Source organism: Pipistrellus kuhlii, unplaced genomic scaffold, assembly GCF_014108245.1.
Source record: "Pipistrellus kuhlii isolate mPipKuh1 unplaced genomic scaffold, mPipKuh1.p scaffold_m20_p_20, whole genome shotgun sequence".
Lineage (NCBI taxonomy): Eukaryota > Metazoa > Chordata > Mammalia > Chiroptera > Vespertilionidae > Pipistrellus > Pipistrellus kuhlii.
The window spans coordinates 11,319,073-11,331,903 of NW_023425516.1; positions in this window are offsets into that span (position 1 = coordinate 11,319,073).

Below are 12,831 nucleotides of genomic sequence, written 5' to 3' on the forward strand. Positions count from 1 at the left end.
AGAGAAAACCTTCCAGGGTGCAGTGCATATCTCTCTCTCTCTCTCTCTCTCTCTCTCTCTCTCTCTCTCTCTCTCTCTCTCTCTCTCTCTCTCTCTCTCTCTCTCTCTCTCTCTTTCCTCTATCTAGGTACTCTTTCATGACACAGACCTTGACAGTCATACTAACCAAGAAATCAAAACTTGGCACAATGCATGGTTAGGCTGTGGACGTGGTAAGCATTTCCAGCTAAACAAGGATTGATGGGACAAATGAATGAGTACATGAGGGTCAGCCAGCCACCGGGAGAGGGAAAGGGCCAAGCACCCACATACAGAGAATCCGGCTGCATCCCACACTGGAGAGCAGAGCTGTCATGCATGAGCGCTCCCCTCACCACCTCCAGAAGGCAGGCATCATGCACAGTTGATTCTGGAGGAGTGTGGGGTGTGTGAGTAACTGAGTGATTTTGCTGAGTAGCAGAGTCACCTTCCTGCTCAGCCTGCCTCTCTAACAGTGACAGTTAAATTCCCAGGGTCTCTCATTTCCCCAAGACTACATCAATCCCATCATAATGGTGCAAACAAGGGGGTGAAAAGGGGTAGAAATGGGGTAAATTAGATATAAACCCATCATTGAGCTCCCAAGGAGCTGCTTTGCTCTTTACTAGCACTATCTTACTGAAGAGACAATGTTTTGAGCCAACGGAAGAATGTAATAATGATGATACTACATAGTGTTTAGCAGGGTATTGGAAAGGGACATGTTATCATTGGGGAACCTAGGCAAAGGGAGAGGGAAGGAAAGAAAAGAATGGTCTAGTCTAATTTCTGTGGGAATCAACGCTCCACAAACTTCTCAATGGTGTTTCCTAAGGTAAGCACAGTGGTGGGTCCTTTACTACGGAATTTTTTTAGCATGACGCACCTGATCTACCTATGCTGCTCACAATGAACAAACTCTGACCGATTTATGGAACGAGGTCCTATTAATAAATGTCTGTGATGTCTATGTCATTACAGCAAAACAACATGGAGCTCGTGTGTGACTGAAGTGGCTCCACTTGCATGTCTGATACCACACATGGGTCATTGAGAGATGCCAAGGGTTCTGGTCTACCTTCCTCCACCCTTCCTGAACACCATTCCATAAGGTCTCTGCCTCAGGTTGGATGGAAAGATAATTTTTAAAAAATATATTTTATTGATTTTTTACAGAGAGGAAGAGAGAGGGATAGAGAGTTAGAAACATCGATGAGAGAGAATCATCGATCAGCTGCCTCTTGCACACCCCCTACTGGGGATGTGCCCGCAACCAAGATGCATGCCCTTGACCGGAGTTGAACCTGGGACCCTTCAGTCCGCAGGCTGATGCTCTATCCACTGAGCCAAACCGGTTTCGGCTGGAAAGATAATTTTTAATGGTAGCGTTGAAGTAGGGGAGTCTAGGGGAGGTCAATGAGAAATTGGAAGTATGATGGATGCCATGTATCAAATTCATTCTGTGCCCATGAGTGCCTGCCAGACTCACTCGTTGGCAGAGATCTAATATTTAGACAAATCCATGTCTCTATTCCAAGTTAGATATCAATCAGTACCCATTTACTCCCTAAGTGTTCCAGTCCAGGAAATAAGTCACATTGCCCATCTACTGAATCCTCAGGCACCATCTCTCTGCCTGTGTAGGAGCCTCTTTCTCTGCAGCAGCCAGACAGTGGGCACCAGGAGCCACCACAAGCTTCTGGGCCCACTCCAACCCTTCAGAGCTCCCAGTAATGTGTCCAGGCTCTGACCCAACAAGGGCGTGCCCTGGCCAGAGCACAGACTCAGATATCAGACTGATCTGGGTTAGAAGCCTGGGTCCAGCATTTTAAAATGTTGAGGCCATGGCAAGTGACATCATCTCTGTGCATCTCCATGTCCTCTATGAGGAGAGATTTCCTTTACTGAGGAGAAATGACCATCATTGTGCCCAAGTCATAGAACGGCTGTAAGGACATGTGTGTATCTACATTTCTATACTGAACGAACGTTACGTTTCTAGCACAATATGCAACACAGAGCAAGGACGGGTAGCCCTTTGCACTGATGATTCTTGTGTGGCCAGGGAGAGGCAGTGAGTAGGATTCCTGACTCCTCCCATCCCTCCTGTGGAGGACAGGCTGTTCCATGATGTGACCGCTGGCTGAGCACTGCCAGCCCCTCGTGCTAGATCCAGTTCTATCCGGGCAGAACAGACTGCTTTCTGTAGACACCCTCAGACTCTCCCCCCACACCCCCTGTGGCCGAGGCCTGCTAGTTCCCGGGTCAGTTCACTCCTCAATACCCCCATTCGCCCTGTCCTATGTAACACCTTAACACCTGCTGGGCGGAGAAGTTTTAAACTGTACATTGAGAAAGATGATAAGATGGTGGCAGGTATGCTTACAGTCATTAGCTAAGAGGTATTTTACACTGAAGAGAATACATAAAACTTTCTTCCCCTAAAAACATATTAAGCTCACTCATCTTACAAAAAAAGTGCTCTTTCACTTTCTCAGTTCTTCCAAAACGTCTGGGAAGAGTTGTCCATGCTCACTACTTCCTTCCGTCATAGTCCATCCATTTCTCAACTCACTGTAATGTGGCTTCTGGGACCATCACCCATGAATCTTCTTGTAGAGTGACCTTCACCCACTTTTTAAATTTTTTTGGAAATATTTTTATTGATTTCAGAGAGGAAGGGCGAGCGAGAGAGAGACAGAAACATCAGTGATGAGAGAGAATCATTGATTGGTTGCCTCCTACATGCCTCCTACTGGGGACCCAGCCCTCAGCCCTGGCATCTGCCCTGACTGCGAATTGAATAATGATCTCCTGGCTCATACTATAGGTTGAAACTCCACTTTTGTTGTTGTTGTTGCTAATCCTCACCCACGGATATTTTTCTGTTGATTTTTAGAGAGAGTAGAGAGAGAAAGAAACATCAATGTGAGAGAGACACATCGATCTGTTGCCTCCAGCATGTGTCCGTGCCCTTGACCTTAAACAAATTGGTGGTCCTTCAGTCCGAGAGCTGACCCTCTATCCACTAAGCCAAATCAGCTAGGTCCCACTTTATTTTTTAAAATATGTTTTTATTGATTTCAGAGAGAGAAAGGGAGAGGGAGTTGAGGATAGAAACATCAACAATAAGAGAGAATCTTTGTTCAGATGCCTCCTGCATGCCCCCCACGGGGGATCAAGCCCACAACACGGGCATATGCCCTATGTGGGAATCAAACTGTGGCCTCTTGATTAACTGGTTAACACTCAACCACTGAGCCACACTGGCCGGGCATCACCCACTTTTTATGGTGGCAGTCTCTAGTACCTACGATTCTTCCACCCCTATTCCCTTCTCCTCTCATGAGACAACCTCTTTAAGTCTCATGAGATAAGCTTTCAGTAAATCCTGAGTTTGTACGTAGCATCTAAAGCTGATGATACCATTTTTATGCCTCAGTCTTTGGCACTTCCTTGGACTTTGAGGCCTCTCTGTCCATCTGACATTTGGACAAAATTTTTCTGCTGACCCTCACTCTCCTATTGTGTAGAATGAAACCCACTTTTTTTTTTTTTTTTTTTTCTGGGCAGAATCCAGTCACTTCCGAATAGTCACTTCCGAATTGGCAGGATTACAAATTAGGCAGCCAGAGAAATGCAATGATGTGAGATACCTGGACATGCAAGGTGAGAGGGGGCTGATGGTGACTGCAGATGTGCGGGAAGCAGAGCCCTAAAACAAGGGAGAGCTGAGAGTGGTGTCACGGGGAAGGAGCCAGTGGCCAGGAGGAATGTGAAGAGGGAAACATGGAGGAGAGGACAGGGCCCTGCATGCTCTTCAGGAGCACGCGTGAAGGCAGATAGGACCAGAGATGGCAGGGACAGGAGAGGGCCCGTGGACATCACCACTGACAAAGAATTCATCCGTTATGAGACTTCCAAAACATCGATTTTCCTCGATACATGTTGCAGAAATCTTGACCTTGGCAGCAAAAGCTTGAGACCATCAGTTCCCCACGAAACAACTTCCAAGCTTTACACTCATCAGAGCAGTCCAGCAGTGTGTAGTTGTAGCGCCATATGTCTGGAAGAGAAGGAATTCCACTCAGCGCCAGAGGACCATGCTTTGGCGCTCAAGTAAGAGGACCTTCCCCAACCACACCAAGCCTGGTCCCGACTACAGACAGAACCACCTCTCGGCCAGGGCTTCCTCCAACTGGAGAGCCCCTACCTACACAGTGTCTGAAGTCAGGGGCCCCCTCAACACGGTAAACCCTGGCTCAGCAGCATTACCTCTCACGTGGCCAAAGAAGATATCCTGGGTTCTGCATCCGGGGCCTTCCTCCACGGTGCAGGTGCCATTGCCTTCCAGACACTTGCCCTTCCTAAAGATCTTGCAGACCCTACACAATGTGGCCGGAGCTATGGAGAAATAGTCACGGAGGTGGAGCCCGAGCTTGGATGGGCTGGGGCCATGGTGGGTTCTAGCACAGGAGGACCCAGGAGTCTAGGGACAAAGCAGGACTCTAAATACATCTCCCACACATGATTTTTGGGGCTGGAAATATCCCCACTGGATTACTTCCTTTAGGTGTTGAAGGAAATGGGGTCTTTGATAGGGGACTCTCAAAATCCATTAAGGATAGATAACGTTGTGTACACTAGCTTTGTATGAATTGTGTCGTCTGTGAATTATATCTCATGAAAGCTGTTCTAAAAAACAACAACAGCATTTTGAACAAGAATATGAGATGGTACTGCCAGGGGATGTGGGAGATATTGGGAAGTGAGATATAAGGGGAAAAGATATGGGTTCTAACGGGGCAAGCGAAATTTCCAACGTTGTACCTAACCAACCCTGGGAGATCATGTCTCCTTAATTTTTGTTCCCTAGGAACCCGGCTGAACCTTCCGTAGGGCCAGTTCTATGCTCACAAGCTCATAAAATCTGGGAGAGGTTCCCTAAGCAAGCCATCTCCCCTTAGCTGCGAAGCCATGTGCAGAACCCAATGAGAGCGTCTATGTACAGATAGCCACTCTGGGCCAGGACCTCTGGGGAAGTGGATGGGGCCTAAGGACTACACAGCTTGAAGGCGAGGAGGCAGATTATAGTATCCAAAGATTTGCTAGCACAGCACCGAAGTCATCCAGAGCACACACGGATTTAAGTGAAAAGAGCATTGTGAAAATATCCCATCCAGCCCTGGCCAGTGTGGCTCTGTTAGCTGAGCGTCAAGATCGCTGATTCAATTCCCAGTTAGGGCACATGTCTGGATTGTGGGCTCAGTCCCCAGTGGGAGACTTGCAGCTGGCAGCCAAGAGATGTTTCTCTCTCTCAGCAATGTTTCTCCTTCTCTCTCCTTTTCCTTCCTTTCTCTCTAAGATCAATAAAAACATATTTATAAAATAAATAAAAAAGAAGTCATCCAATTGCTTCTTCCAGCTGGACCACTACCCCCAGGCTGCTGCCTTAGAGAAAGTCTTAAGCAACCATTGGGCAATGCTTGGAGCTCATGCCAGCCAGCCCCAAAGCCCTAAGGGCAGAAGGGCCCCCAGGACCAATCTGTCCCAAGGGAGTAACTGACCCCACTCGGGAGCTATTTGGAAGGGACCTGAACCATTTCCCTGGTTGTAGTTAGGGCGGGACAGCAGAGAGACCTCAAACTCTTGCTGGTGATCATCCCAGAACCTCATCCTTGACTTCGCTCCCTCCCAAGGGGACAGATCATTATCCCAGGGGTGCTCTCCCTCCCCCCAGGTCCTTGCCCCTGCCCAGCTAGCCCAGGGCCTCACCCACTCCTTGGAAGAACATGAAAGGGAAGCCTCCCAGCTGCAGTAGCAGCAGCAGCAGCAGCAGGAGCACAGGCTTGTCCATCTCAGTCTGGGATGGCAGGGAGATGCAGAGGGGCCTGGAGCAGGGAGATGAGTCTCTGGAAGGGCCGGACAGGCTGCCCTATCTGCAAACTGGAAAGGGGTGGAGCTCTGGAGTGAGCTGCTCCTGGGCCGAGGGCACAAGCTTCCTCTTGCACACTGGCCAGTGGGTGTTTCGCTGTCCCCCTTCCGGGCCCAGGAAATGTTCCCACAGAGCCAACCCACCTGGATACTTCTGAGGAAATGTCTGTGACTGCTGTATAATTACAGCAGAAGAACATGGAGCTGGTGTGTGACTGAAGGAGCTCCACTTGTATATCTGAAACCACACATGGATCACTCAGAGACACACGTTAAATCTACCAGCAAAGGCCATGGTCTCTAGTTAAAGAAGTCAACCAAAGGTCAAAGGTTCTATTCCCAGTCAAGAGCACTGGGAATGGGTTGCAGGTTCCATCCCCAGCCTGGTTCGGGGTTTATTTAGGGAGCATGGGGGTGGGGGGGAACCCAATTGATGTGTCTCACATCCATGTTTTACCACCCTTCCCCTTTTTCTCTCCCATTCTCTCTAAAACTTAAAGGGAAAATATCCTTGGGCAATGATTTAAAAACACACAAGAACAAAAATTCCAAGCAACACCAACCAAAATAATATATGGAATTTATTAGGGAAAAAGCTAAACAATAGAAAGGGGGGAAAGACTGAAAGTGTGTGTGTGTGTGTGTGTGTGTGTGTGTGTGTGTGTGTATGTGTGTTTAAAACTTCCAGCCCTAAGACCTGTGAATAAGACGGTGGCAAGATTGAAGCCACTGTGACCCTGATCAGCCGGGCAGAGTAAGAGCCATTAAACTGAAGGCTTACTGAGGGGAGGGACCAGATCTTATTCTTTGCTCTGCAATCAGCATCTAATTCAGGGGTCAGCAATCAGAAAATATTTTTTTGAAAAGAGGATGATGCGTCTTGCTATATGCAGCCAATGATGGGGGAAGGAGGGAGGGAAAAAGGGAGGAACAGGAGGAGACAAGGATCTGAGCGTGAGCAGCAAGGGTGTGGGGTGAGGAGAAAGCTTCTCTCAGGTGGATTAAACTGTTGAAGCATCAATACCTGCAGCTGAGTGGGAGCAGGTGTTGGGGCTGGAAGAGGCTACAGGGGTATAAAAAGGGGCTACATGGGAGACCCAGGCCAGTGAACAGCAGGCCAGAGCAAGGTGGGGCCGGGTCGCTAAACCGGATTACAGAACGATTCCTTATTGCAGCAATTAAGCTCCACTTTAATCTTTTGTCTAAAGAGAGTCATGGGGATGCACAGGTCCCTACAGCCCTGGGATCCATGCTGGAACTTGTCACCTGGAGAGAAAGAAAGACAAAAAATAAAACGGGGATCTCTGATCTGTGGCGTCCAAGTCCGCATGTTCGCCACATAAGAGGCAAAAAATAAATGTTTGTTTTACAAAATAAGTCATTCAGCCCTGACCAGTCTGACTCAGTAGAGAGAGCATCGGCTTGCGGACTCAAGGGTCCCAGGTTCGATTCCGGTCAAAGGCATGTACTATGGTTGTGGACACATCCCCAGTAAGGATTGTGCAGGAGGCAGCTGATTGATGTTTTCCTCTCATCGATGTTTCTAACTCTCTATGCCTCTCCCTTCCTCTCTATAAAAAAAATCAATAAAATATATATTTTTTAAAAATGATTCAGTGAAGTAGAGAAACAAACAGCACATTGCTTCCAAGGATCAGACTGCCAGGAGTGGACCCCTATGGGGCCATCCCTCCCCCAACTCCTAATCTTGCCCTCACCAAGGCCTCCAGTTCCCCAAATCAATAACACAAACAATCTCCCTCAGAATTTATAGTCCAATTCCTGTCACCCCTGAGGGTGTGTGGGGACGACACAAGGACCCAGGGGCTCCCCCACAGGCACTTGGTCTCCTCATAAGTCTCTTTATCTGGTCAAGGGTCAGAGGAGGTCCAGCAGCAGATCCAGACGCTTTCCCAACTTCTTGGGGCGGGAAGGATGGGGGCGGGGAGGGGGGGGGGAGTGCCTCCCTCTCTGCTTCTGCCCCCAGGGCTCCTGAGAGAGCCACCTCCCTCAAGGTGGGGCCAAGTGCACCTACCTTCATAAATCTTTCTCAGAAAGCAGTGCTCGTTGACCTTGGCCACGCAGGAGCTTTTCCCACGCTCGCAGACACCAGTGGCGTTGATTAGATCACACTTGAAACATGTTAGAGCTGAAAAGTCAAAACCAACATCAGGATGAGGCCCTTCCGGCCCATTACCTCCTGCGGGTCAGGAGAGAGAGCACAGCCTCTGGCCCAGACGCAGGCCACACAATGACAATGACGGTCCCATAGGATGCATGCAAAAAGCAGATGACTTCTGAGGGATCTGGGAGGAGGCATGGGTTCCTCTGGGTACAGGGTCTTCCTCGTCTCCCAGGGGCGGACTATGCTGCTGGAGCAGGTCAGGTTCTGCCCCGCCATCTGCCTGACCCCAACTATAATGCCCATGTCATTCTTCCCAGTCTTCTCCCTAGGAGCCAACATCCACCATCCACCAACCAAAGACTTTCTTGTACTCAAATGTGGGGCTCTCAGCCAGGAAGCTTGAGGAATTAGGGAGCATCAAGGTTAGAAATGAGCTGGGAGGGAGGTGGAGGCTTATGTAAAAGGAGGACAAGAGGGGAAAGAAGAGCTCAAACCAATTTGGCTCTGTGAATAGAGCATCGGCCTGCAGACTGAAAGGTCCCAAGTTCGATTCTGGTCAAGGGCATATACCGGGGTTGCAGGCACATCCCCAGTAGGGGTTTTGCAGGAGGCAGCTGATCAATGTTTCTCTCATCGATGTTTCCAACTCTCTATCCCTCTCTCTTCTTCTCTGTAAAAAATCAATAAAATACATTTTTTTAAAAAGAAGAAGCAAATACTGCTTTATTTAAAAAAAAGAAGAAGAAGGGGAAGAAGAAAGGGAGAGGAAGAGCAGAGTGGAAGAAGCAAAGGGAGGAGGCTGAGGCAGGGGATAGGGGGGGAAATGGGGTGAGGAAGGCGGTGGTCAGCTCTGAGGTGAAGGGTAGGTCCTTATGCCTTGCTACTCATGTCCCAAGCCCCTCAACCCGCAGCACCCCCGTGGGTCTGCTCCTCTAGACCCAGTACCCAGGGTCCCCCCAGATGCCCTGGAGGGGTTCACCTTGCAGGGAGCCCCAAATCAAGGAGAAGCCCAGCAACAGCAACAGCAGCGGCCGTAGTGAGAGATTCGAACCCATCTCGGCCTCAGGACCAGGGAATAGCTGAAAGAGAGACAGAGCTTGCTGCAGGCACCAGCCCCTGAGAACGTGTCCGGCTTTATCACCAGGAGGAGCGGCCAATGGGAGCCCAGGCAGAGGGCCACCCTTGACCAGGACCTGAGGGCATGGAGCTCCAGTTGCCTCGGGCTCTGCAGCCCTCACTGGCCCTACAGGCTCTTCAATGGGAGAACTGTGGCCACCTTACTCAGCCCCCGGCACTTGGGAGATTCAGGTGAGAGATGAACTTGGGTGGGGCTCAGGATCTTCCTTACGTACAGGGCCTCATCCCTAAATATGGAAATCCAGCTCTGGCAATCTCCTGATTTCACAGAAATGAATATGTGCCTAGAGACGGTTGCTAATAACATACTAAACCCACGAGGAGTATGAAATATAGTAGCAATCATACTTTGGTAAAAACTGCTGTTTGAATTTTAACGCTTTTGTCTGGAGCACCTGATTAAACACAGGATATTGCCAGGACCGGTTTGGCTCAGTGGATAGAGCGTCGGCCTGCGGACTGAAAGGTCCGGGTTCGATTCTGGTCAAGGGCATGTACCTTGGTTGCGGGCACATCCCCAGTGGGGGTTGTGCAAGAGGCAGCTGGTCAGTGTTTCTCTCTCATCGACGTTTCTCTCTCTGTCCCTCTCAATTCCTCTCTGTGTAAAATCAACAAAATATATTTTTTAAAAATTAAAAAAAAATAAACACAGGATATTTACCTTAGTTTTCAGGTGGACCACAGGAGATGGATTCCCACTGACTCAGTAACCTTCAGAGATAGAAACTGTAGCTAACCTCTGAGCTCTGCTGCTGTGTTATCAGCTATCGCAGGATAGGGCCACATTCCAATGTCCTGCAGGATGTGACTGGGAACCGACCCCAGTCTTTAGAATGTAGTCTTTAGGCTTTAGAATTTAGAACAAAGGAAAATTCCTGTGGTTTGAACCTTTAAAAGGACTGGCTACACCTGAAACGGTGCAGTCATGTGGAGTCCGCCTGTTTTTCAATAAATCCTTGCCTGCTTTTTTTTTTTTTTTTTTTTTTTTTTTTTTTTTTTAATCAATCTTCAGCCTCCGGTGGTCTTATTTTGAACCCAGGGTTCGACCCCACAACAGAGCAGATTTAGGCTTATTTTCCAGGCAGGCTGCGTTCCAGACAAGATAGAGCGTTTTTGTTTGTTGCTTGACAAATGTCATTTTAAAACACTGATCTGGGGGAAATGTTTTGTAGCTTTGGCTTCCGGCTCCCCTGCAGCCCTCGGCACATCCCATAACATGGGTCCACCCTTCCCCAAATGCCAGACTTCAAGAGCAAATCACCTCTCCCTCCCCCCCCCCCCCCCACCCCCAGCCCTTCTGCACGGCCCGCTCCCCCAGCTTAAGAAAGAACAGGAAACACACTGAAGGGAGGACCAGCTCCCTAGGGGACAACACCAGCTCTGAGGCCTGAGGACGTTATCATATACCCCATCTCAGAACAACACGCTACACTGAGACAGATCGCCATGTGCCGGACAGGGTTATTCCAGCTGACTCTCAAACAAGGGCCCACGCAGGTGTCCTGATGATCTCCATTTTACTGATGAGAAAACGAAAAGGAAGCCATCGGTCCCAAGGGGCAAAGAGGACACATCACAAAATCGAACCCTGGTTTTTAGGCTCAGTTTGACCTGCGTTTGTACACCCAGACCCAGGGAAAAGCCCTGAGATGGAAAACCCACCTTGGTAAGTGGAGGGCAGGGAAAAACAAGATAGAAAAAAAGGAAAAGAGAAAAGGCTGGCTCCTCCAGTCTGGTCATTAACGAGCTTATTAAGGGAAACTTACGAACAAGGAGTGTCTTGGGTGAATGAGAGAGAAAAATGAGTCTGGCGCGGCTTGGCAGGCACCAGCAGGTTACACACCGTAAAGGGATGGGGTGAGGGGGACAGGCAAGGGCACTAGTTCAGAATGGGAATGCCACCAGGGAGGGGAGATTACTAAGTGCATGCTTGACCAGGTCAGGACAACAGCCTGTTCCAGGAACCAGCACATAGCAGGTGACCAGGAACGGATGCTGACTTCTCCCCTTGAACATTGATTACCATCAGTCCCTAAGGGAGGATGAGCAGAGAACAGCCTCAGGCCTGGCCCAGGCCCAGCTCGTGGGGCAGTGCAATCTCATCATAGCACAGTTCCTCTGCACCCGGTCCCTGTCCAGGTATCCCTGTGGGCCACGTGGAAGATTCAGGAAGTCTTCCCTGTGTAGGTGGTGACTGGTGTGGATAAGACCTGAGAACCGGGGGTGTGTGAGGAGTTGGGAATTCATTCTCATCGGGAGGATGAGGTGGAGCAGTTCAGTTTCAGGTAAAGAGAGGAGAGAACCGCGCACGTGCAGAGAGCGCTGCATACTCAGGAGATAACTAGCAGCTGTGTATGCCTGTGGCTTGGGAGGGAGCTTGGGGTGCAGATGGAGAGGTGTGGAGGGGGGGGTGTGCAGAAAGATGAGCCTAAAGAAGTAAATGTGGGGACAGGTTGCAAACGGTCCTGCTGGTAGCACTGCACAGGTGAAGCAACATGCCTCCCAATTTTATTGTGCCCTTATCCCCTCTAACTTTTGGGAAGCCTGAAAATGGTTGCCATGGCTACAACCCCTTTCCTAGATCTTTTCACAGGGATCGCCATGCCAGGGATCACATAAACCCTCCATTGTGACCATGTGACACTCATGAAAGGCCTATGAGGCAGCCTCGCATTGGAATTTTGTGCAAAAGAGATGACAGTGAGAGGTTAGACCACTGAGATTCTCTCTTGAAAACCAAATGTGAGCCCTAGCCAGCTTGGCTTAGTGGATAGAGCCTTGGCCTGTGGACCAAGGGGTCCCGGGTTTGACTCCGGTCAAGGGCAAGGGGATGCACCTTGGTTGCAGGTTCCTCCCTGGTCCAAGCCCTGGTTGGGGGTCATGCAGAAAGCAACCAATCAATGTGTTTCTCTTACATCGATTTTTTTTTTTCTATCTGTCTTTCCCTCTCTCTTCTCCTCTCCCTAAAAATCAATGTAAAAATATCCTCAGGTGAGGATTAACAAACAAAAAAAGAAAACCAAAGGTGAGGAGAGTCATCAGTGCACAGTAGGATCAAAAGATGGCCTCAGAAGTCAAGGATCAGTAACGAACATTCAGAAGCTGTGAGTAAGCAGAAGTTATGAATCAGCTGGAGTACTGGTAAACAAGTCTCAAAATGGAAGGAATAGAGGAAAGTGAGGTTAGAACAAGAGCAGTAGGGACAGAGGCAGGGAGACTATAAGAAACGAAGTCCTACCACGTAACCTGCACTAGCGCAGCTGTGTAGCCAGAACCCCATCTTGGATCACAGACTGAGTTCGGGTCTCCACGTGGCCCGGTCTGGGTGGTGTGTATTCCCTGTGGGGACATCTATATAATTTCCCATTATCTCAGGTAAACTGAGAGAGGCAAGGCTGTCTCCCATCTCTTCCATGTTCTTTTCTCTCTGTTACTGTCTCCTGGACTCCTCAGCTTGCTCATCCTCCTTTTGACCCCCAATAGTTGTCTCAGCACATGAGGCTAAATGACGTTTTGAGAATTGTCTCTGTCTTTCTGTGTCTCAATGGCCAGTTCCTGGGAGAAGGCTCAGATTGGCTCAGCTCATCATGTTGAGCCAGGCCATGAACATGCCAGGG